The sequence below is a fragment of the Salvelinus namaycush genome, chromosome 39 (genome assembly GCF_016432855.1).
Source record: "Salvelinus namaycush isolate Seneca chromosome 39, SaNama_1.0, whole genome shotgun sequence".
Lineage (NCBI taxonomy): Eukaryota > Metazoa > Chordata > Actinopteri > Salmoniformes > Salmonidae > Salvelinus > Salvelinus namaycush.
In genome coordinates this window covers 19,921,650-19,947,694 of record NC_052345.1, presented here as the reverse complement: position 1 = coordinate 19,947,694, position 26,045 = coordinate 19,921,650, and the positions used below count along the sequence as shown (strand labels likewise).

General features: G+C 40.8%; 1 long non-coding RNA gene across 1 annotated transcript; it reads right to left on the bottom strand.

The window, feature by feature from the left end:
- Nucleotides 1-12,910: 12,910 nt before the first annotated feature.
- LOC120032560 lies at nt 12,911-22,058 on the bottom strand. The gene is made up of 3 exons (XR_005473838.1): nt 22,004-22,058; nt 16,179-16,324; nt 12,911-12,937 (listed from the first exon to the last, which is right to left on the bottom strand). It is a non-coding gene; the product is annotated as an uncharacterized LOC120032560 (long non-coding RNA).
- Nucleotides 22,059-26,045: the final 3,987 nt, after the last annotated feature.

Here is a 26,045-nt window from a genome sequence, read left to right as displayed (position 1 = left end):
CAGTCAATAAAGTGTAGCGCTGCTGTCTGACAAAATCACTATTTTAGTAGTTCATTAAAGTAAATTAGGGTTTATGACTGCTGAATACCAACTATCAATCACTTAGATCATGTATTTTCAGGTAGCGATACATCCTTGGGACGTCCCTAGTATAAGGGATTTGCGTCAATTCAAATCTGGTATCAGGACAAAATGTGATTCAGAGTCACCGAATATACTTTAAGAGTTTTTATTAAACTCAAGCGATAAATGGTAAATGCATTTTTCGTATATACGGGCTGGGCTCTCTGTATCACCTCGCAGGGCAGAACTGAGAACTGGCAGGATGTAAGTAAACAGCTGTTCTTATACTGTGACAGACTAGTTCCAACCCGTCTGTTGGCCTATCACAGTTGAGGCTGAGCGTGGTTTAAACTTTGCTCAGCCTATCGCCGGCGCTCAGGCTGTTGGCGCTCCTTGGTGTCCCGGCGCTGTTGCTATGTAGATTACGCTCCCTCACCCCAGAGACTGAGGTCAGACAGCTCTGCATCATTGTCTGAGCTATTTGCACCTGCATACAAAGCACACTGTTCTCGCTCAAGGCTAACCACAGCTTCCCAGCACACTTATCTGGGGCTAACTGTTACTTCCAGCACACACACACAGACACCCAGGCGCCCAGGCTAACAGTTGCTAATATATCACATGTGATATAGCATTGGGTTATAGTAATAAACACCAATCCTAACACTAGTCCATTGAACTTGACATTTAAAATGGTTAAGTTAGGGGTTAAGGTTAGGGTTTTGGGTCGGGATGTCCCAAGAATTCCAGATAGCATTGACCATTGTGCATTAGTAACCGATGTGAAATGGCTAGCTAGTTAGTGGGGTGCGCGCTAATAGCGATGGTAACGATGTTTCGTGGGAGGCAGTTGTTGATGTGTGCAGAGTCCCTGGTTTGAGCCCAGGTATGGGGCCAGGAGAGGGACGGAAGCTATACTGTTACACATTCTTCGGTCTCTTTTATGTAGCAGGTGTAAAAGAAACACAGACAAAACAAGTAGGCGCTCAGGTCATTATAGTCACTGTAGTTTAAAAAAAATTGCATCTAATTATGCGTAACTGTATGTGGGGTTGTTAGAGAAGAATGTGATTGTCAGCCCTAACAATCCATTCTAGCACCTCAACAGGTTCTGTAAAAGTCTTCATTGATGACGTGTTCCTTCTATTCCAGGGGACAGCAGAGGAACTTCATCGATTCCACTCCTTCATCAATACAAGCAGTGAACATCTGAAATTCACCCTCACCTTTGATGAGCATGAAACAAGTTACCGGATGGTTGGACTATACTTTTCTCGTCAATCATCTTAAATACTATACTTAAACTGGAAATCAACCAATCCTCCATTGATAACGCAATAGAAAGGTAAAGTGCTGGGCGACAGTGAGAAATAAAATGGTGCAGTTTGAGGCCATGTGGCAGACAGTGATGCAGGAGCTGGAGAAGGAGGTGTGTTCTAGTGGGTCTGGGCAGGTGTGATGTAGTTAATGGAGATGGAGGTGTGTTCTAGTGGGTCTGGGCAGGTGTGATGTAGTTAATGGAGATGGAGGTGTGTTATAGTGGGTCTGGGCAGGTGTGATGTAGTTAATGGAGATGGAGGTGTGTTCTAGTGGGTCAGGTGTGATGTAGTTAATGGAGATGGAGGTGTGTTCTAGTGGGTCTGGGCAGGTGTGATGTAGTTAATGGAGATGGAGGTGTGTTCTAGTGGGTCTGGGCAGGTGTGATGTAGTTAATGGAGATGGAGGTGTGTTCTAGTGGGTCAGGTGTGATGTAGTTAATGGAGATGGAGGTGTGTTCTAGTGGGTCTGGGCAGGTGTGATGTAGTTAATGGAGATGGAGGTGTGTTCTAGTGGGTCTGGGCAGGTGTGATGTAGTTAATGGAGATGGAGGTGTGTTCTAGTGGGTATGGGCAGGTGTGATGTAGTTAATGGAGATGGAGGTGTGTTCTAGTGGGTCTGGGCAGGTGTGATGTAGTTAATGGAGATGTGTTCTAGTGGGTCTATGCAGGTGTGATGTAGTTAATGGAGATGTGTTCTAGTGGGTCTATGCAGGTGTGATGTAGTTAATGGAGATGGAGGTGTGTTCTAGTGGGTCTGGGCAGGTGTGATGTAGTTAATGGAGATGGAGGTGTGTTCTAGTGGGTCTGGGCAGGTGTGATGTAGTTAATGGAGATGGAGGTGTGTTCTAGTGGGTCAGGTGTGATGTAGTTAATGGAGATGGAGGTGTGTTCTAGTGGGTCTGGGCAGGTGTGATGTAGTTAATGGAGATGGAGGTGTGTTCTAGTGGGTCTGGGCAGGTGTGATGTAGTTAATGGAGATGGAGGTGTGTTCTAGTGGGTATGGGCAGGTGTGATGTAGTTAATGGAGATGGAGGTGTGTTCTAGTGGGTCTGGGCAGGTGTGATGTAGTTAATGGAGATGTGTTCTAGTGGGTCTATGCAGGTGTGATGTAGTTAATGGAGATGTGTTCTAGTGGGTCTATGCAGGTGTGATGTAGTTAATGGAGATGGAGGTGTGTTCTAGTGGGTCTGGGCAGGTGTGATGTAGTTAATGGAGATGTGTTCTAGTGGGTCTGGGCAGGTGTGATGTAGTTAATGGAGATGGGGGTGTGTTCTAGTGGGTCTGGGCAGGTGTGATGTAGTTAATGGAGATGGGGGTGTGTTCTAGTGGGTCTGGGCAGGTGTGATGTAGTTAATGGAGATGGAGGTGTGTTCTAGTGGGTCTGGGCAGGTGTACTGTAGTTAATGGAGATGGAGGTGTGTTCTAGTGGGTCTGGGCAGGTGTGATGTAGTTAATGGAGATGGAGGTGTGTTCTAGTGGGTCTTTGCAGGTGTACTGTAGTTAATGGAGATGGAGGTGTGTTCTAGTGGGTCTGGGCAGGTGTGATGTAGTTAATGGAGATGGAGGTGTGTTCTAGTGGGTCTGGGCAGGTGTGATGTAGTTAATGGAGATGGAGGTGTGTTCTAGTGGGTCTGGGCAGGTGTGATGTAGTTAATGTTTGTATGATGTTGTTTGTATGTGTATGTTTTGTATTGTTTATAAAATATCAAATAAAATATTAAAACATTTTCAATGCAAAGTAACACCTCACAGTTCTATTTTTGGAGTTATTACATTAAACCAATCAGAATTCAGGAGAATGCCAGTCAGGTGTGATGTAATATGGAGGACCAGCCTATTCCCTATGATGTAAACTACAACAGAAATAACTTAAAATGTAGAACTTCAAATTAAACCAATCGTTTGAACTCATTATTTGAGTGATTAAAGAAAACCACAGTTTTGGAAATACATAACGCCATCTATCCAAAAATGTTAGCTATATGCAGTTATCTTAGCCAGCCAGCTAACATTAGCTATATGTAGTTATCTTAGCCAGCCAGCTAACATGAGATATATGCAGTTATCTTAGCCAACCAGCTAACGTTAGTTATTTAGTCAACTAGCTATTAGCCTAACCAGCATAGCCAACCAGCACGGTTATGGTCAGCGAGCTGGAGCCCAACTACCGGAGACCAGTTAGAACCCAAGTAACAAAACACAAATAAAACATGACTGCAGATCAAAAGAGACATACAGAATGATGGCAGGGAAAATCCCCATCATTCAATACAAATCGATTCCAGATGTCAGAAAACTAGCGGCTAGTGTTAGGGTTGCGTCAATTCAATATGGTATAAGGACAAGTATGACGATGAGTCACCGATTGTATGCTATATACTTTTTATTAACTAAGTAATAAATGGCAAATGCAATTTTCGTATATACGGGCTCAATGCATCATCACGCAGGATAAGACAAAGAACTGGGCAACACCCCAAAGCCCCTCCCTTATATACTCTAACAGTTGTTAGTTCCTGCTTCAGAGCAGGCCTGTTAGAGTAGAGGTCCAGTGGGGTTTTAGACTTACTGGCCTATCGCTGGTGTTGGCGCTTAAGCTAGTCCAGCCCCTTAGCGCTCTTTGGTGTCCCGGCGCTGTTGCTGCGTAGATTACGCTCCCTCACCCCAGAGACTGAGGTCAGACAGCTCTGCAACATTGTCTGAGCTATTTGCACCTGCATACAAAAGCACACTGTTCTCGCTCAAGGCTAACCACAGCTTCCCAGCACACTTATCTGGGGCTAACTGTCACACACACAGACACCCAGGCGCCCAGGCCAACAGTTGCTAATATTCAATCACATGTGATATAGTATTGGGTTATAGTGCATAATTCAGAACCTCACACTAGCAATAAGCCAATTTGGAAAAACGTACAAAACTCCCGTAGTCTAATTCACAGAAAACATGCTGCAAAGTAGTGATGGGGAAATAAAGCTTCCTGAATCATTGGCTCTTTCCAGCCAATTGTGTCCAAAATAGGTTCATTACTCAAGGCTTTGAGCGACACAGAATTTAGAACAGCCACATTTTTATAGATTAAGTCACACGCCGTAGCAGCGTTGCCATTATGTCATATATTAAACTACTGGCCGTGTTCGAGAGCATCAAATCCATGCTGCGTTGTGGGTAAATGGTGACTGGCTGACTGATTTATAAATAATAATGAGTAGTTATTTATGATGCAAGGTGATTTGTAAATTAGTCAGTCAGCAGTCAGTAGCCACCTGCACTGTCGGCTGCAATGTCGAACAAGCCCAATACCAAACCAATCAGGTGTTCAACGAAATTATTCTTCAGACGTCATTGATCACGTTGTGCTGATAAAGTGACATTGCTTTGAATTATATCGCTTAGCGACTTCAGTACATGCCTCATAGTTCCAGTCTCAAACTTAACCCTGTTCTTGCTGAAGAAGAGGAGGTCTGCTGGATGGAGAAAGAAGCTCTCGTGAAAGAGGAGGGGGAAGAGGAGGCTGTTACAATACAAAAACAAGTAGAGGGTGAGGCTGTTACAGTGAAAGAAGAAGAGAAAGACGTTTCAGTGTAAGAGGAGGAAGACGCGTTCAGAGTGAAAGAAGAGGACGATGACGTTTCAGTGAAAGAATAGGGGGAGATGACTGTCACATCGAAAAATGAAGAAGAGGAGGAAACTGGATATCTGGTCCCGGTTTCCCAAACGCATCTTAAGGCAACCAATGGTTCAAACGGTGAACTTAACAATAAGATGGTTTTGAGAAACCGTTCCCTGATTAACACTCGTAAGTACTGTCTTAAAAACAGATGCACAAACTCTGCGATTGTTGAACTGATGTGTGGTGTTAAAGCGGAAATGTGCAATTGCTACATCCATATTTTGACTTTTTAATTATTTATTTATAGCCATTGATTCTTGAAGAATATAACACATGCCTCATGAGCTTAGTTCAACTGTTTGCCCCATCAGAACCCCAAATAAGCTTTTTTTACTCCAATGTTTAGAAGCAATGTAAATCAACACTGTATAGCCTCAACATGGTTAAAACTATAATGTTGATATCATGGATGGTCAGTCCTTGCATCCTTAGGTCTGTCTATGCATTTGAGACTAGTTACATTTCTCCAGCCCCATCATCTTATTACCAAAACAGTGGTGGAATTACAGCTTTGTTATTGGTTGAACTGCAGATTGGTTGATTGATTGTTGTGTGGCTTTTTTAAAGGGGCAACCTAGTTTTTAAACAAACAAAATGGCTGCCCAGAGTCCTGAGCTGTGTTAGAATACTCATACAAACCGCACTATTTGTGATGTTAATTGAGTATATAGTCTGCTTATTGGTCATAGTATGATATAGTTAGTATGCCAAAAGTTCCCGGATGTCGTACTAAATTCGCCAAAATATGACGTATACACGCAGTACTTTAGGGCCCATAATGCAATTCTTCAGGAAATGGTTGTGGCTTCAACGTTTTCAGATTTGAAGAAAATGGGGGAAAATATGCAGCCGAAGTCCAACGAGAGAGCGGATACAAATGAACTGCTTTAAATAATTATGACAAATGTTGAGCAATGCAATAAAGTAATGACTTTTCAAATAAGTTACCTTACACGTTATGTTAGCTACACTATCCTTACAAAACGCATAGCATATCTTTACAGCAGTATGTACTAGTATGTGAGCTAGCTACCTAACATTAGTTGGCTACTTATACATCAAACTTGCCAGTATATTAACTATATTCTAACTAACTACCCAATGTTTACTGACTTGATTAGAGCGCATAATGACTGATGAATTTAATAACGCTCAACACCTGTTTAATATGGCTGGTGTCAGTAAACATCTGTAAAAAAGCTCAAATTAAATTGTTGCCAGCAGCACAGTTAGTCACCAATGCTCTGGATAACATGAAAACAGCCTAACCAGCTCTGCTAGGGCAAGAAAAATGGTAAAAGTGAGGTTTTCTCTGATTTGTGTCTAGCAAGCTATCCAACTTTAGCCAGTTAGCTTGGGTGCTTTACTGTCGTTGTGAGGTCAGAACGCTTGGATCGACCCTACTCCTCAGCCATATAGTATTTGTTTACAAACAGTGGCGTTATACGAGCTTATGTTTTGGTTTCTGGTGGGGTAATACGGTTAAAACATTTGAGGCATTTATAAATTATATTCTTCAAGAATCAATGGTTATATAGTAAATGGGTCTTTCTATAACTGCCAGTGTATATTTCCTGTTGAGGTCAAATTGTTACAGCTGTTGATAAGTCATTGTATAATATTCTGGCAATTCTTTTCATGCCATTACATTAAAGGCGAAAGATTGTCTTTTCTTAGCAAGGTGTTGCTCAAATAATGTTAGCGGGCTAGCTAGCTTGCTAAATGTATTAAGAGTCAGAGCAAACGTAGCTAGCTAATACTGCCTGGTACCAGTGCTGGTGTAGGCCTAGATAAGCATGTTTGTGCAGCGGTATCTTATCAGAGAGGAGTAAGCGATGTATGAATATGTTGGCTAGCTAGCCGGCTACATGAAGTAAGAAAACAACATGTAATGTAACATCTAATTAGGGTCAACTGGAAACACTGACCAACACTTTGGTTCCTACCATGTCTTCTTCTCTGAGGTTTATTGTCAGACTACACTCATCAGGTGTATTGCTGCCACCTACTGTACGGGGTTGTAAAAAATAACCAAAACGCTAAAAAAATTGGGATTTAACAAATCATACTAATTACGTAAAATAAACACGAACCAAATTCACTCCACTACCCTGAATTTCAAACAAAAATGGTACTATACAGATCCCTACACAGGTTCAGGAACCTGGGAGGGGTGGAAATTCTTCATTCAGTACTCCCTGTAACATTTAGTCTGTGAAGTCCTGGAGATCCAGAAATCTATTTGCTGCCTTCACAATGATGTCTAGCTTCTTAGATGTTTTATTCGTTTATTTTTAATGCAATTTATCATTGCGGCAGTGAGGGCAATGCAAACACAATTTTGTTGTAGAAACTCCTCCATGCTAATGCAGAAACTGCTAGTTTTGGACGAAGGTTACTAATAATTTATTAATGCAATTTATCACTTGCTCTATAAACACAACAAAGTCCACCTTGTTCACTATTAGTGTGTTGGGATCCTTCTCCTGCATGACTTCACTTTGGGACATGAACTACCTTCTCCTCTACTCCTTCAGCTATTTTCACTGCCTCCACATAGGACACCTGCTGGATGGGCCTGATCATCCAAGCTACTGTGACATCCTTCATCCGTACAGGGCACCCCGGGAACCCGGGAACGTGATTCCCATCACAATTACAACATGCTTCATCTGACTACGACATATTTATTCCTTTGACAAACACTTGCCACATGTCCAAACCTTTTTACAATTGTAACACTGCAGCAGCTTCTGTATAGCTCACTTACCCAGGTTTTACAAAAGATGGGAGAACCACTTCACCAAACCACAGTAAAACCTTCCATCTAGCATTCATTTTAATCAACGTGCGTCTACCTGAAATGTTTAACCTAAACCACACAAAGCTTTCTCCTTTTGCGCTGTTGACACACAATCAGTATCATACCACTCCTGGTCACTCGAACCGATTCCACTTTACCCAATTCATCCTTCACCATCTTTGAGACTGTTAACAGGGCACCCACAAAAACATCCTTGCTGATGATTCCCACTCCGACCCTAAACTGCTGTTCATTACCAACTTTAGCCCTTTTCACTCCACTGTTCTTCATCATCGTCTACTCAGTCTCACCAACTGTACAGAGTCACTGTTCTTCACCATCCTCCATGCATTCTCACCAACTGTACTCACGCCAAGAGAATCCCACAATGCTTCCTCCATTGCTCCTCCAGTCATCCCTGGACTCCCTCGCTCTGTGCTGTGAAAGATGTGAGAGTTTGTGTTCTCAAAGTAGCATCTATATTGTTCTCATTCCATTTATATTGTTCTCATTCCATCTATATTGTTCTCATTCCAGCACATCTGTTGCTTCACCAACTTGTTATCCCTCGTCTGCACTACTTGCTGTCATTTGAGTGCTACGGGTCGGTAGACATTTAGGCAGATTACCTTAGTGTTCTTGGGAACAGGGACTATGGTGGTCTGCTTGAAACATCTTGGTATTACAGACTCAGACAGGGGATGAAAATGTCAGGGAAGATCCTTGCCAGTTGGTCCGCGCATGCTTGGAGTACACGTCCTGGTAATCCGTTTGGCCCTGTGGCCTTGTGAATGTTAACCTGTTTAAAGGTCTTACTCACATCGGCTGCGGAGAGCGTGATCACAAAGTCGTCCGGAACAACTGATGCTGTCATGCATGTTTCAGTAATACTTTCCTTGAAGCGAGCATAGAAGTAATTTAGCTCGTCTGGTAGGCTCGTGTCACTGGGCAGCTATCGGCTGTGCTTCCCTTCGTAGTCTTTAATAGTTTGCAAGCCCTGCCTCATCTGACAAGGGTCGTAGCCGGTGTTTAAGGGGTATATCAATCTCCCCAGGGTAGCAGTAATACGTTGAGAGATTTGTCCACAAAGGGGTACCCCCCCATGGGTGGCTCATTATTGGGATCCATTGCTGATTCCTACCTGTAGCTCACTATGAAGTGTCTAGTGATACAGGTTAAGGGCCCTGTTGGAGATTGGTGGTTGGTAGTGGAGTCGAGGGAACAAGCAGGGTTGGACACGGCCATGTTATTATCCCACACACAGTCTCTGTGGTTCATTTGAACCCCGTTCCTGGGAATTAGATTTGATTACAAATTGTCCCAGTCTGTTACCACAGAAGGGGTCCGTTTGTCCCATTTCCAGCAAGGTTAGGTTAGGGCTAGGGATGTGTAGTGTCAGCATTTGTTGCTGGTATGTCATGCCTAAATTTGCTAATCTTGCCAATGAAAAAATCATAAAAGTAGTGGGCTTTGATGAATGAGCCATCTGATTCAGTTAATGATGGAGCAGAGTTTGCCTTTTTTCCCAAAATTGTATGTAAGGTTCTCCAAAGCGTTTTACTATCATTCTTTATGTCATTTATCTTTGTTGCATTGTCTTTTTCTTCTTTTTCTTCAGTTTAGTCACATGATTTCTCAATTTGCAGGATGTTTGCCAATCGGTTGTACAGCCAGACTTATTTGCCATTCCTTTTGCCTCATCCTTTTCAACCATACCATTTTTCAATTCCTCATCAATCCACTGGGATTTAACAGCTTTATATAAAGCTGTATAAATAATTGAGACACACAAATGACTGGAGGGAACCAGAGATCAAGATAGCCTAACCATAAGAAAAAAATCTCTTCCTTAGCATTCTCCTCACGCTGCTGCTGGCCTTCGTAAATTCTGAAGTTATGCTCCTGAAGTTTCCAGTAATAGGCTACAACAGCAGTCGTTGACCTTTTCCATTTGTAGTGCCAATTTATCTGACCATTTCTACTGATCTGGTGCCAGTTATGATTTTCATATTCACATTTTACTGGAACAGTTTCATTTAATTTATAATAGTAATTATAATTATAATAGTCATTGTATCTCAAAATCATTATCTGTGGTTAATCTACATTCTATCTAAATGAAAATTATGCAAATCTAAATAACTTGTATTGCCATTGCCAACTATGTAAAAATAGCCTACATAAAGACAACAAATAAAAACAACTAGAAAATATCCAGATAAAAATAAATCACATTGGCTGCGCATGGCCTGTCGACATAGTTGATACAATGTTTCAAGTTCTATCACCTAGGTCGGTCCGAAGCTTGATATAAAATATTCTGGGCCCTCAGAGTTTCCCGCGCCAGTGAGTTTGGGACAGACACAGCTGTAGGCTATTTGTGTAAGGGATAAGAAGTAATATTATTATTTTATGACATTTCCACTGGATCAGAGCATTACATTTTCCCTTTCATGTCAAGTGTTTACCAAGAGTGAGAACTGGAAATATTTTACAAATAATTTGAGGAACTATTGTCATTCGCCAATTGATTTTAGTAAGACTTTGTTTACTTGCTGTTTGAGGTGAAGAGAAAATTACTTTGAGAAGCTCCACAAATCATTAGTGGTGGTGTGTAAATACTATCAGACATCCCCAAATAGATGCATCGCTCTCTGCCCTTTGTGTTTGCTAAAACGCAATTTGGTTGCAGAAACTCCTCCAAGCTAATGCGGAAACCGCGAGTTATACCATAGACCTACTGTAGGACCAATAACTTCACCTAACAACAACAACATAGACCTACTGTAGGACCCATAACTTCACCTATCAACAACATAGACCTACAGAAAGGTGCCTATATTGGAGACCAAGAAGTTGTCTGGCACACTGCTTTGGATTTCAACAACTTTAAAAACGTATTTCTAGCATACAATCGTCGATGTTACTACTAATGTGAAAACAAGACAAAATATGACTATTGTTGTTCACTTGACTGTCTTAAGACAAATGTCAAATAATGAACATTCATGACAGACGTCATTGTTTGTACAACATCGTGGCTACTCTGTTGGCATCACCTTTTTACAGTAGATTTTTGCTGTTGTGGGCCTTAAACCATCTGTCACACTTTTTGTTCACACAGGAGAGAGACGTGACTATCGTGGATCCTCTGGGGGGCCTCAACAACCTCATGATGCTGACGAGGCAGAGAAGAGTCTCTCCACGTCAAAACACCTCAAGAAACATCAGCAGAGACCCACAGGGAAGAAATCTCATTGCTGCTCTGACTGTGGGAAAGGTTGATCATCTTCATCAGAACTTAAAATACACAAGAGAACACACACAAGAGAGAATCCTTATAGCTGTGATCAATGTGGCATGAGTTTTACTACATCTAGCTCTCTGACTATACACCAGAGAATACACACAGGAGAGAAACCTTATTGCTGTGATCAATGTGGGAAGAGATACTCTAGTAAAAGATCTCTGATCAAACATCAGAAAATACATGAAGGAGTTTCATGATATCAATGAAATAATGTCACAATGTAGAATGTTTTAACATTGTAGTAGGAGTATTTTAATGATGTTCTACCTTATCATTTGCCCTGTTCAATTGATTGCAGCATGATATGGATATTAGCCTCAGGGGAAAATCCAGGCTCTGAATTGAAAGAGTATTATTTAACAAATATGACTAACAAAAAAAGAGCTGTGTTACACTTACCATGTTGGTGACCCACTTTAATCCAAATGCAGCACTTCAAAATGTAGCTAGCTGTTTTCTACAAGTTGAAAAAGCTGCTTGTTTAAAAAAAGACATGTAATATGATAATTGTTGCAGATGTTTGTGTATATACACACATGAAAGCAGTAAAATAAATTGGTCTATAATCAATTTTATTAACAATCTGACATCACTCCAGTATTTCTTGACAACATTCAAATGCTAATTGTCTTTATTCCACTACTGAAGAAGCATGACTCAAATCACCTCATATTTCAAACATTCAGCCTGACAAAGATACATGTTTTATTATTCCATGCCTCACCATTAAGTGAATTGACTCAAATCACCTCGTGAAAAATATATATCAAGGTTAGGCAGTCAGCAAGTTTTGCGTTTAGCCAGTGCTTTGCCATGGATCACAATTGATTTTGTTCCAAAGGGACGAGAGTTCTAGAACTAAATGAGTTTAAGGAAGACGAGAGTTCTAGAAGCTTGTGGGGGAAAAATATAGGATATATTTGTTGTCCTAAGGGGGAAGGTGTTGCAGGCTTTGGTTTTTCCATTTATGTTTTGAGGTTGGACTTTATCACGTATAGCTCGTTAGCACGCACTGATTGGTGTCACCTCGTTAGTCAGTATGTGTTACACCTGTGCTGGCTTGTCCATCTCGTTAGTGGGAAGGTGTTTCACCTGAGCTGGTCCAGGTTCTATTTAAGAGTGTCTGGCCCAGTGCTCCAGTTGTCTTGCTAGATGTGGAGAGTCAACACCTTTAGTTGATCCACCTTTTTGGTTTGCGTCTTTATGTTTGGTGTGGGTTTTTCTTTCGTGTTACTCTTCTTGGGCAGATTTAGTGGGTCTCGTGGTGGGTGTCTTTTAGGTCCCAGTTGTTGTTACTAGTCAACTTTCATTAGACACCCCCATAGTGTCTTTCAGAGCCCCTCCTAAAAAACAAGAATATATTTTGGGTTGGACATTTAAACATTTAATCAATGACATTTCCTTAGGATGCTCATTAGTCTTTCAGTTGTGATTATTGTTTTTTTTATCCTCTTATGTTTGTGTACTAAATATTTCAGTTTTTTCCTGTGAAGCCATTGTGTTGCATCCATGTCTGAAATGTGCTGTATAAATAAAGCTTGATTTGATTTGAACATATTGCAAAACAAATTAACCCAATGACTGACCAATCAACAGACTGATGGTCCATCTTAGTATGAAAAACAGTATCAATCTCACATTTCCAGCCTGCTGAAGGCGTGGTGGAGTGGTAAACACCACCCCCGGCTCTACCAGGGGCTTGAGGTGGTCTCCCACAGCTCTGCTTATGTCATGTTCTGTGGCCTTGCTGTTCCCTTTCTTGACTGCCCCTGCAACACAGAAAGAAACACATTTAGTCATATTATATAAAACACTCAAAGTAATGGATATGGAGCATCAGTTACACCTGGCACCTAAATGTGACTCCTGTCATCTGATCACTCCAAGCTGCATTAGGTTCAGATCTACCAGGATGGGCATTGTGTTCGGAATTTGAGTCTGGCCACCGAATATGCATAAGCAATGTAAAGAGATGCGGTGAATGAGTGGGGAAAAGAACATTTGACACAAATCACCTTCATAATATCGAAGAACAAATGTGGGTGCCTGAGGGGAAATTAACTTTCATACAGCCAAAAGGGGGGAGAAATTACACCCATGTCAGTGGACACTTTGCACTAATGTAAATAAACATAGATGATGGAACATATTCCCCTTTGCTGATGTGATGAACCCCTGTACCTGTACACAGCCAATCTGTAAATAGCACACCCGACAACCTCATCCCCATGTTATTACTTGCTCTTTTGCACCCCAGTATCTCTACTTGCACGTCATCATCTATCACTCCAGTATTCATGCTAAATTGTAATTATTTTTGCCTCCAGGGCCTATTTATTACCTCCCTACTCTTCTACATCTGCACACACTACATAGATTTTTCAATTTTTCTTTTGTGTTATTGACTGTACGTTTGTTTACGTGTAACGCTGTGTTGTTGTTTGTGTCGCACTGAGAACTACAAGAGAACTTGTTCTCAACTGGCCTACCTGGTTAAATAAAAAATGGGACATAAATATTTACCATCTAAACCATGTGTGACCTCTCACCTCTCTGGCTGTAGAAGTGTTCTTCCTAACCAGTCCCTCAACAGCTCTCTGACTGAGCTCCACCCTCACTGAGCTCCACCCTCAGCTCCACCCTCACTCCACCCTCACCCTCTACACTCAATAAAGTGTAGAGCTGCTGTCTGACAAAATCACTATTGTAGTAGTTCATTAAAGTAAATAAGGCTTTATGACTGCTGAATACCAACGATCAATCACTTAGATCATGTATTTCCAGGTAGAGATACATCCTTGGGACGTCCCTAGCCCGTTGAAGTTGACATTTAAAATGGTTAAGGTAGGGGTTAAGGTTAGGGTTTAGAAAGGGATGTCCCAAGGATCCCAGATAGCATTGACCATTGTGCATTCTTCTGTCTCTTTTACATATCATGTGTAAAAGAAACACAGAAAGAAACAAAGACAGGACAAGTAGGTACACAGTGGATTATGGTCATTGTAGTTAATTATGTTTTATGCGCTAAACTATGTAGAATATTGGTCTGTTGGAAACTACAACTCTACTACATCACACAGTTCAGTCTGGATCTGATTTATCTCTAGAAACTACAACTCCCTACTACATCACACAGTTCAGGCTGGGTCTGATTTATCTCCAGACTAGCTCTAGACACACCCTCTCGGCAGACAGGCCAAAGGAGCTTGCTTGCCCCAATTCAGGGAACCGTTGATCTACTTCAGAGGAACTGTGTCTAGAGTAATTTCCTGTTGTTTTGACACCTCACTGGAAAACTAGAATAACTAGCTGTTGCTACAGAACGAGACGACCAATTCACAGTTAGTCTGTGTCTCGTTCTCCACACACGGACACATACCAAGATCACGTGTTTTCTATATGCACAAGATAGTTTGACTATATAAGGCTTCTGTACTCCTTGTGTCATCGAGCTCTCTGCCTTTTGTTGGATCTGGGCCCAGTCCCCAATGTCTTGCTCTAGTACATTTGGGTTGACATCTGAAAATGAACTCTGATATTCTAAAAGCAGGGCAGCAATGTCAATATAATTGTACCAAAAAAATTGTCAGTTGGTTGCATAAATAATTATCATTACCAAATGTTACATGAAATGTAAATATGAAATATTTGGTTGCATAGTCTTATTTTCAACGGCTTTTCAATTACATTTTGCAAGGTGGGATAGCCCAATGTCAAAACACATTTTTAAGGTGTCCAAATCAATAACCAATATGCAGAAACAGTTTCTGATATATTGAAAACCTAAACATAAAATGTACTATGTACACAAACATCTGCCACAATAATCATATTACTTTAACAAGCTCCTTATAAACTGCACAAGCACCAAAAACGCTGTTGTTTTGACAAGTAGCAATAAATCACTGATATCTATTAGGGGGAAAATCAGGTTGTACGTGCTGTTGAAACTAACACAACTAAAAAAAAACACATGGAAATGGGAGATATATTTTACCTCACTAGAGGACAGAGGACAACCTGCAGAAAACAGTCAGCTACATTTTGGAGTGATGCATTTAAATGTAGGGGTCGCTAAACAAAGGAACGCTATTTGTCATCACTCATCGATATCATGCTAAAATCAATTGTGCCGAGAGGAGGGAGATGAGGTTGCACGTCCTGTTGAAACTAACAGCTCAAAAACCACACGGAATCTGGGAGTAATGTGTACATCCCTGGTTAGAGGACAATTTGTAGAAAACAGCTCGCTACATTTTGAAGTGTTGCATTTTGATTCAAGAGGGTCACCAACATGGTAAGTGTAACTCAGCTCTTTTTGTGTTAGTCACTTTTTGTTAAATCAAATAAATAGTACTCTTCCAATTCAGAGCCTGGATTTTCCCCCTGAGGCTAATATCCATATCATGTTGAAATTAAATGATAAGGGGGCAAACGTTTAGGGTTCTACATTGTGACATTAAAATACTCCTTTTACAATGTTAAAACATTCTACATTGTGACATTTATTCATTGAAATCATGAAACAACTTCATGTATGCATTTTCTGATATTTGATCAGAGATCTTTAATCAGATTATCTCTGGTCACAGCTATGAGATTTCGTTCCTGTGTGTGTTATCTGGTGTAAAGTCAGCTGGCCAGATGTAGCAAAACTCTTCCCACATTGATCACAGCTATAAGGTTTCTCTCCTGTGTGTGTTCTCTGGTGTGACATCAGGCTGCTTAGGCTAATAAAACTCTTACCACATTGAGTACAGCTATACGGTTTCTCTCCTGTGTGTGTTCTTTGGTGTACAATAAGATGGCTAGATGTATGAAAACTCTTCCCACATTCATCACAGCTATACGGTTTCTCTCGTTTCTCTCCTGTGTGTGTTCTCTGGTGTGATATCAGGCTGGTTGAATGAGTAAAACTCTTCCCACATTGAGTACAGCTATAAGATTTCTCTACTGTGTGGATTCTCTGATGAATTTTAATGCCTGCTGAGGAGGTGAATCTCTTCCCACCTTCAGAGCAGCAGTGAGGTTTCTTCCCTGTGGATCTCTGCGGGTGTTCTTGAGGTGTTCTGATGTGGAGAGACTCTTATCTGCCTCGACAGCATCTTGAGGTTGTTGAGGCTCCCCAGAGGACCCACGGTAGTCCCGTCTCTCTCCTGTGTGAACAACAAAGTCAGACAGATGGTTAAAGGCCCACAACAGCAGAAATCCACTGTAAAAAGTGATGCCAACAGCGTAGCCATGATGTTGTACAACAATTGACGTCTGTAATGAATGTAATGATTATTTGACATTTGTCTTAAAATGAGCAATAATAGTCATATTTTGTCTTGTTTTCACATTAGAAGTAACATCTAAGCTTGTAGACTTGAAATAAGTTATTCATGTTGTTGAAACTCTAAGCAGTGTGCCTGACGACTTTTGGTCTCCAATAATCTCCCCTTTCTGTGTTTAATAAAATTGCGGCACGAGGGCGATGCAAATGTAATTTGGTTGTAGAAACTCCTCCTTGCTAATGAGGAAACCGATAGTTATGGATGTAGTATATCTGGTAATGAGGAAACCACTAGTTATGGATGTAGTATATCTGGTAATGAACAAACCATTAGTTATGGATGTAGTATATCTGGTAATGAGGAAACCACTAGTTACGGATGTAGTATATCTGGTAATGAGGAAACCACTAGTTACGGATGTAGTATATCTGGTAATGAGGAAACCACTAGTTACGGATGTAGTATATCTGGTAATGAGGAAACCGCTAGTTATGGATGTAGTATATCTGGTTGTAGAAACTCCTTCCCGCTAGTGAGGATAATAGTTATAGCAAAGATTTTAGTTTTTCACAGAGTATTCTGAATGTGAATGGGGGAAAACTCAGGGGAGTAACCTCCATTTGCAGGTTGCTTATGAGTGCATTTCACACTACTTTGGATTATAATTGTAAGGATCGTTTGAATGTCCTGCTTAATATAATGTTTGTGTCATCATCGCAAATCAACCGCTTTGTACTTCAACCAGTAAAAAATGCTCTTTGGCTTTTCCATCAGCCTGACAATGAGAGTTGGTACACTGTTTGCCAAATTGGCCCATAACTTCACCTAACAACAAATATAGGAAAATAGCTCTGTGTGTTGTACAATAGAGTATCCATCAAGGAACAGTTCTCTACACATTATGAGCTAAGGATCTCTGGTTCCAAACAGACTAACGAGACCCTACTGTAAATCAAGCAGACAATAACACATTATAAACATCAATTTGTTAGGGATGTTGGATCCAACGTGGAGCACGGCATAACTGTCTTTACCAGAGTAATGAACGAAGAAGCACTTTGGTTGTTGTTGCATGTTGTGATGTCTGTCATGTGACTGTCATTCAGAAAATGATTTCCTGGATCGGCTGATGATAGTTGAACATGTGACTGTAACTAAACAGCTACAGTATTAAGAATTATGTGTAATTATTGAAGAACCACGTTAACCTTTTGCCAATAGGTGGCGCAATTAGCATTTTTTATTTCTGGGTGTCGCCAAATTAAACTGCCTCGTGCTCAATTCTTGATCGTACAATATGCATATTATTAATTATATTGGATAGAAAACACTCTCTAGTTTCTATAGCCGTTGGAATTTTGTCTGTGGGTGACCCATAACTCTTTCTACAGCGAAATCCATGACAGGTACTGCGATGGTCTGAGAGCGAAGCTCTGATTTCAGATCAGTTTTTAAAGTCTGTGTTTTTCCTATGGAACGACATGAACTGCACCCGCCTTCCCCTGGATGTCAGTAATCAATGAGAAGTGGAATGGGCTTTCTGCGTAGCTCTCAGAGGTTATAAAAGGCCAAGGAGTGAGAGTAGCCCCCCTTTCGACTCTTGCCATTACGCAGAAGAGGTCCTCGGGATGCCATTTTCAGAGGCTCGGTTATCAACGTGAAATGTATCTGTCTGTAATTTAATTCGATATAGGAGTTAGAAACATCATAACGTAGTTAATTTGAACCGTTTTATAGCAATTTAGATCCGTTTAGTGCGATTTTGAGGCATTGCTTTGTTATGCACTTTCAAGCACCGGGCACGTTTCGGGGTCCCGGTCGAACGTTAGTGGGCATTTCGATGGACAGAGGACATCTTTCGACCAAAAGAAGATTAGACCCAAGAAAGGATGCATTGCCCAAGAATCTGATGGAAAATCACCTCATAGTAAGAAATATTTAATATGATAAATCGTTGTTCTGTCGAAATATTTTAAACGCATATATCCGCCATCTTGTTTGCTATAGCTTCGCTTGGCGAACCCTGTATTGCACAGTAAGGATAATTTTAGAAATGTAAATCAGCGATTGCATTAAGAACTAATTTGTCTTTCGATTCCTGTCAACCCTGTATTTTTTAGTCAAGTATATGATTAGCTTTCGATTAAACTAGATCACTATGAAAGATGGCGTCCGACATGTTCAGGCTTGATTTGCTACTATTTTCATTGTATAACCACGGTTTTTTATGGCTAAATATGCACATTTTCGAACAAACAATATATGTATGTTGTAATATGATGTTACAGGAGTGTCATCGGAAGAATTCTGAAAAGGTTAGTGAAAAAATTTATATCTTTTGGCGATGATAACGATATCGCTCCCTTTGGCTTGAATTCATGCTGGGGTGACGTTTGCACATGTGGTATGCTAACTTATCGATTTATTGTGTTTTCGCTGTAAAACGCTTAGAAAATCTGAAATATTGTCTGAAATCACAAGATCTGTGTCTTTCCATTGCTATGCTTTGTCTATTTTTATGAAATGTTTTATGATGAGTAAATTGGTCATACACGTTGCTCTCTGTAGTAATTCTAGGAGCTTTGGTGAGATTTGTGTTGGTGGCTGCAATGGCAAACTATGATTTATACCTGAAATATGCACATTTTTCTAACAAAACCTATCCTATACCATAAATATGTTATCAGACTGTCATCTGATGAGGTTTTTTCTTGGTTAGTGGCTATCAATATCTTAGTTTAGCCGAATTGGTGATAGCTACTGGTGTTGAGAAAAAATGGTGGACAAAGAAAAAGGGTGTCTTTTGCTAACATGGTTAGCTAATAGATTTACATATTTTGTCTTCCCTGTAAAACATTTTAAAAATCTGAAATGGTGACTTTATTCACAAGATCTGTATCTTTCATTAGGTGTCTTGGACTTGTGATTTAATGATATTTAGATGCTACTATTTAAATGTGACGCTATGCTAGCGATGCTAATCAGTGTGGGGGGGTGGGGGGGGATCCCGGATCCGGGTTTCTGAGGCAGTAAAAGTTAATGACAGTATCCATTTGGGTGTTGTCAATAAAGTTAAGGTGGCTCTCGGTTAGAACCATTGGATTTTCCATACTCAGAAATTATTTGGAATTTCTGTGCCTATGAAAACTGTTTCCCAGCATAATATAAGGAAACTAAATGTTACGTAGGTAGAGTGTATTTCAGAGATCTGAATACAAAAAACTGTACTAACAAGACAATAACCTAAACCACAAGGCCAAATCCACACTGGAGGAGCTTACCAAGATGACATTGAATGTTCCTGAGTGGCCTAGTTACAGTTTGGACTTAGTCTTTAAAATCTATGGAAAGACTTGAAAATGGCTTTCTAGCAATGATCAACAACCAACTTGACAGAACAAGAAGGATTTAAAAAAGAATAATGAATATTCACATGAAGATCTGTCTCCTATTGGATGACATCACGACTTCCCATCAAGCCAACTCCTTGAAGGCCTTACTATGACATCACTCATTCCTTCTAGTTTGCATTTCTCTAAAATAAACACTATTTTCTCAAAACATTTATTTGGTTCCCTTTAGTGTGTTTATACTTTACTGTATTTATATATCACTTTTCAACAGGAAAAGTTTGATTTTTTAATCACTGGAGGACGTCATGAACAATAAAGTGTGTGCAAATGGAGTACAAAGGCAATAAAGGCAATAAGGCAATAACTAGGCCATAGTAGCAAAGTAATTACAATTTAGCATTAACACTGGAGTGATAGATGTGCAGATGATGTGCAAGTAGAAATACTGGTGTGAGCAAAAAAAGTTAATAAAAACATGGGGATGAGGTAGGCAGTTGGATGGGCTATTTACAGATGGGCTATGTACAGCTGCAGCAATTGGTAAGCTGCTCAGATAGCTGATGCTTAAAGTTAGTGAGGGAGATATAAGTCTCCAACTTCAGCAATTTTTGCGATTCGTTCCAGTCATTGGCAGCAGAGAACTGGAAGGAAAGGCGGCCAAAGAGGTGTTGGCTTTGGGGATGACCAGTGAGATATACTTCCTGGAGCGCGTGCTATGGGTGGGTGTTGCTATGGTGACCAGTGAGCTGAGTTAAGGCGGCCTAGCAAAGACTTATAGATGACCTGGAGCCAGTGGGTTTGGCACCGAATATGTAGCGAGGGCCAGCCGACGAGAGCAGTGGTATATGGGGCTTTGGTGACAAAACGGATGGCACTGTGATAGACTGCATCCAGTTTACTGAGTAGAGTGTTGGAGGCTATTTTATAGATGACATCACCGAAGTCGAGGATGGTCAGTTTTACGAGGGTATGTTTGGCAGCATAAGTGACGGATGCTTTGTTGTGAAATAGGAAGCCGATTCTAGATCTAATTCTATCCCATTTTGGATGGGAGATGCTTAATGTGAGTCTGGAAGGAGAGTTTACAGTCTAACCAGACACCTAGGTATTTGTAGTTGTCCACGTATTCTAAGTCAGAGCCGTCCAGAGTAGTGATGCTGGACGGGCGAGCAGGTGCAGGCAGTGATCGGTTGAATAGCATGCATTTAGTTTTACTTGCGTTTAAGAGCAGTTGGAGGCCACGGAAGGAGTTGTATGGCATTGAAGCTCATCTGGAGGTTAATTAACACAGTGTCCAAAGAGGGGCCAGAAGTATACAGAATGGTGTTGTCTGCGTTGAGGTGTATCAGAGAATCACCAGCAGCAAGAGCAACATCATTGATGTATACAGAGAAGAGAGTCGGCCCGAGGATTGAACCCTATGGCACCCCCATAGAGACTGCCGGAGGTCTGGACAACAGGCCCTCTGATTTGACACACCCACCTGTAGCACGCGCTCCAGCAGGTATATCTCTCTGGTCACCCCCAAAATCAATTCCTCCTTTGGCCGCCTCTCCTTCCAGTTCTCTGCTGCCAATGACTGGAACGAACTACAAAAATCTCTGAAACTGAAAACACTTATCTCCCTCACTAGCTTTAAGCACCAGCTGTCAGAGCAGCTCACAGATTACTGCACCTATGCATATGCATATTCATGCTAGTAGCTTAGCATCTCTCTCCATTGAATTCAGGCGGTTGACGTCAACCTTCCTCAAAGAATATAAACAATAGATTACAATAAGATGAATCCACCAATCCAAAGAAAGGGTAGGCGGGAGCTAGTAGACAGCCCACAGTGCCGCTTTGTGGACAACGACTCCCCTTGTTAGGGCAGAGAGTCATCTTGTCAGTATATCCATAATCTTTGGTGTAGCCAACCCAACTCTCACATGGCACTATTGGGGGGCCCGGTGTGTAGTAAAACATCACTACATGAAAATCACTACATGCCGTGCCCCCCAGTCTGCGGTCAGCAGATAGACCCTTCTCAAATATATATGTTAAGTCACTTTTTGGAAACGGAACGGAGAAAACAAGGGGTAGCTTGTTCTCTATGTCTTCTGATTCTAGACATATCAGTCATCATCCTAGGGCCCTCCGTTGAAGAGGTATTGATGAGCCAACTCCGAATATCCAAAGTTAAAAACACATTTAAGGCGGTACTTACTGGTGTTAATCAGATCTCCTATCTCCTCTTCATCTTCCAATGTGACAGTAATCTCCCCTTCCTTCTTCACTCCAAAAATGGCATCCTCCTCTTCTTTCACAGTAACATCCTCCTCCTCTTTCACTCTGAACGCGTCTTCCTCTTCTTTCACTGAAACGTCTTTCTCTTCTTCTTTCACGGTAACAGCCTCACCCTCTACTTCTTGTTTTACTGTGACATCCTCTTCTTCCTTCTCCTCTTTCACGACAATGTTCAGCCCCAGAGCTTCTTTCTCCGTCCAGCAGACCCCCTCTTCTTTAACAGAAGGGGAGTAGTTTAGGGAGCTCATGTTCGGGGATGTTAGCTAGCTAGCTATCATTAGCGACTAGGCTAGTGCTAACTAAACCAGCATAGCTGACTAATACAAAATAACGTAATATTAAATTAAATAGGTTAACAAGTAGATACGACAGAAGTGTGTCTAAAACACAGTAGCTAATATACATCGAAAGCGTATAAACAGCTTGAATCTTTCGGCTATGTTGTCTAGCAAGCTACCGAGGTGGTTGACGAGCTGTTTATGAAGAACCGTCCACTAGATTATACGTCACGCTGGCAGCATCGCCTGAAAGACGCACGTCGCCGTCTGCTGACCTGGTGGGAAACGCAGTTGAGGTTCATATTTTATTTTCAGACAAAGATTATTTTAAATGGCTTTAATTAAATAATACTATTATATTGAGACATACAAAGACAGGAATGTGTTGATTTATTAGTGCGAATAAAAAATGTTTACTACAGCACATTTAAGGCAGTTTCATTAAGTCAAACTAAATCTAAATAAGTAGCTAGCTACTGTAGGTCTATACTGCTCCTACATGGTGTAACAATACATCATGTAGATGTATATAATGAACAGACTAGGTCTATACTGCTCCTACATGGTGTAACAATACTTCGTCTAGATGTGTATAATGAACAGACTAGGTCTATACTGCTCCTACATGGTGTAACAATACATCATGTAGATAGATGTACACTACCGTTCAAAAGTTTGGGGTCACTTAGAAATGTCCTTGTTTTTTAAAGAAAATCGAATTATTTCATTTATAATTTATAAAAACCTGTTTTTGCTTTGTCATTATGGGATATTGTGATGTCATTATGGGGTATTGCGATGTCATTATTGGGTATTGTGATGTCATTATAGGGTATTGTGATGTCATTATGGGGTATTGTATTGTCATGTCATTATTGGATATTGTTTGTAGATTGATGAGGGTGGAAAATTATTTAATCCGTTTTAGAATAAGGCTGTAACGTAACAAAATGTAGAAAAAGTGAAGGGGTCTGAAAACTTCCGAATGCACTGTGCATATAGGGGCAGTACTTAGTGACATCACTTCATGAAACAGGAGGTACAAATATATAACATATAACACAATATCAACATTCAATGTATCAAAATATATGACCAAGCTGGAAGTGTAAACGCCAGCCCAGCCACAATCTTAGAGGTTCACTGATGATCAACCTCGTCCTTCACATCTGACTCCTGATGATCAACCTCCTCCTTCACATCGGACTCCTGTTGATTAACCTCCTCCTTCACATCTGACTCCTGATGATCAACCTCCTCCTTCACATCTGACTCCTGATGATCAACCTCCTCCTTCACATCTGACTCCTGATGATCAACCTCCTCCTTCACATCTGACACCTGATGATCAACCTCCTCCTTCACATCTGACTCCTATGATCAACCTCCTCCTTCACATCTGACTCCTGATGATCAACCTCCTCCTTCACATCTGACTCCTGATGATCAACCTCCTCCTTCACATATGACTCCTGATGATCAACCTCCTCCTCCACATCTGACTCCAGAGCGTCTTCTTATTTGGGGAATCCCGATGGACGACGTCATTCAATAGGCCGGGAAGAACATTAGCAATATGTCCTGTCTTGTAACTTGTCTCGTTCAATGGATTAACATTGGCAGGTGCACAGGGAGAAACCCCATAAAAAAAACTCAGTTTATCTTAAACTGCAGAAAAACTTTTGGAAGTCTTTAACTGCATCAAAGTCTGTGGCCTGTGATGTTGGGACAAATGATAGTCCCTTATTACACAAGAGACAAAATTCACAAATTCTACAGCACAACGGCAGAGTCATGTCTTAAGCGTAAAACTAACAACGACTCAATAATCCTTCTGGGAATGTTATGACGTCCTAAAGTTATGGGAGGAGTTAGAAAGTTGGCTGTCAGAAGTACAGTTATACAATGTAAAATTACTTTTAATCTGTCTGTCTGTATATTTCAAGACATGGCATTTGAGGGTGCAGTGAGATACCCGATGGTTGGATGATACTTTTCTCGTCAATTATCTTAAATATTATACTTAATTAAAACCTGGAAATCAACCAATCCTCTGTTGATAATTCAAAAGAAAGGTCAAATGCTTTATTATCTAAAAGTTTAAAGTGACAGAGAGAAATAAAATGGTGCTGATGCAGGCGCTTGAGATGGGGGTGTGTTCTAGTGGGTCTGGGAAGGTGTGATGTAGTTAATGGAGATGGGGGTGTGTTCTAGTGGGTCTGGGCAGGTGTGATGTAGTTAATGGAGATGGAGGTGTGTTGTAGTGGGTCTGAGCAGGTGTGATGTAGTTAATGGAGATGGAGGTGTGTTGTAGTGGGTCTGAGCAGGTGTGATGTAGTTAATGGAGATGGAGGTGTGTTCTAGTGGGTCTGGGTAGGTTTGATGTAGTTAATGGAGATGGGGGTGTGTTCTAGTGGGTCTGGGCAGGTGTGATGTAGTTAATGTTTGTATGATGTTGTCATTTGTATGTGTACGTTTATAAAATATCAAAGGAAATATATGTTTTAAGGCCCAATGCAAAGTTACACCTTATTACATAAAACCAATAAGAATTCCAAAGAATGCCAAAGTCAGGTGTGAAGTAATATGGCGGACCAGTTTATTACCTATGATGTAAACTACAACAGAAATAACTTCAAATGTATAACTTTAAATTAAACCAATCGTTTGCACTCATGACTTGAGTGATTAAAGTAACCAACGTTTTGGAAATACATAACACCATCTAACCAAATATCAAAGAATGTTAGCTATATGCAGTTATCTTAGCCAGCCAGCTAACATTAGCTATATGCAGTTATCTTAGCCAGCCAGCTAACGTTAGCTATATGCAGTTATCTTAGCCGGCCAGCTAACGTTAGCTATATGCAGTTATCTTAGCCGGCCAGCTAACGTTAGCTATATGCAGTTATCTTAGCCAGCCAGCTAACGTTAGCTATATGAAGTTATCTTAGCCGGCCAGCTAACCTTAGCTATATGCAGTTATCTTAGCCAGCCAGCTAACATTAGCTATATGCAGTTATCTTAGCCAGCCAGCTAACGTTAGCTATATGCAGTTATCTTAGCCAGCCAGCTAACAGTAGCTATATGCAGTTATCTTAGCCGGCCAGCTAACCTTAGCTATTTAGCCAACTAGCTATTAGCCTAACAAGCGTAGCCAACCAGCTAACGTTAGCTATTTAGCCAACTAGCTATTAGCCTAACAAGCGTAGCCAACCAGCTAACGTTAGCTATTTAGCCAAATAGCTATTAGCCTAACAAGCGTATTCAACCAGCTGACATTAGCTATTTAGCAAACTAGCTATTAGCCTAACAAGCGTAGCCAACCACCTGACGTTAGCTATTTAGCAAACTAGCTATTAGCCTAACAAGCGTAGCCAACTATTGTGGGTTAAGAAATATGTAAAAAAGCAAAAGCATAACTGTTTGTTCTTATAGGTAACCAGATCTTCAATACAACTAAGTTACTAAGTCTTTAACCACACTGTGTTGTTACACTCTGGTTAGTAAAAACTCATGCTTCCTACACTTTTACTTCTGGTCTGAAGATAAAATATACATTTTACTCAACTGCGTTACCCACTCCAGTCAGCAGATGGCGGTCTGCGACTTTAAGTCAATGCTGTTAGTATGACGTATAATTTAGTAGACAGAACGCTTCTTTCAACAGCGGCAACAGTTAGT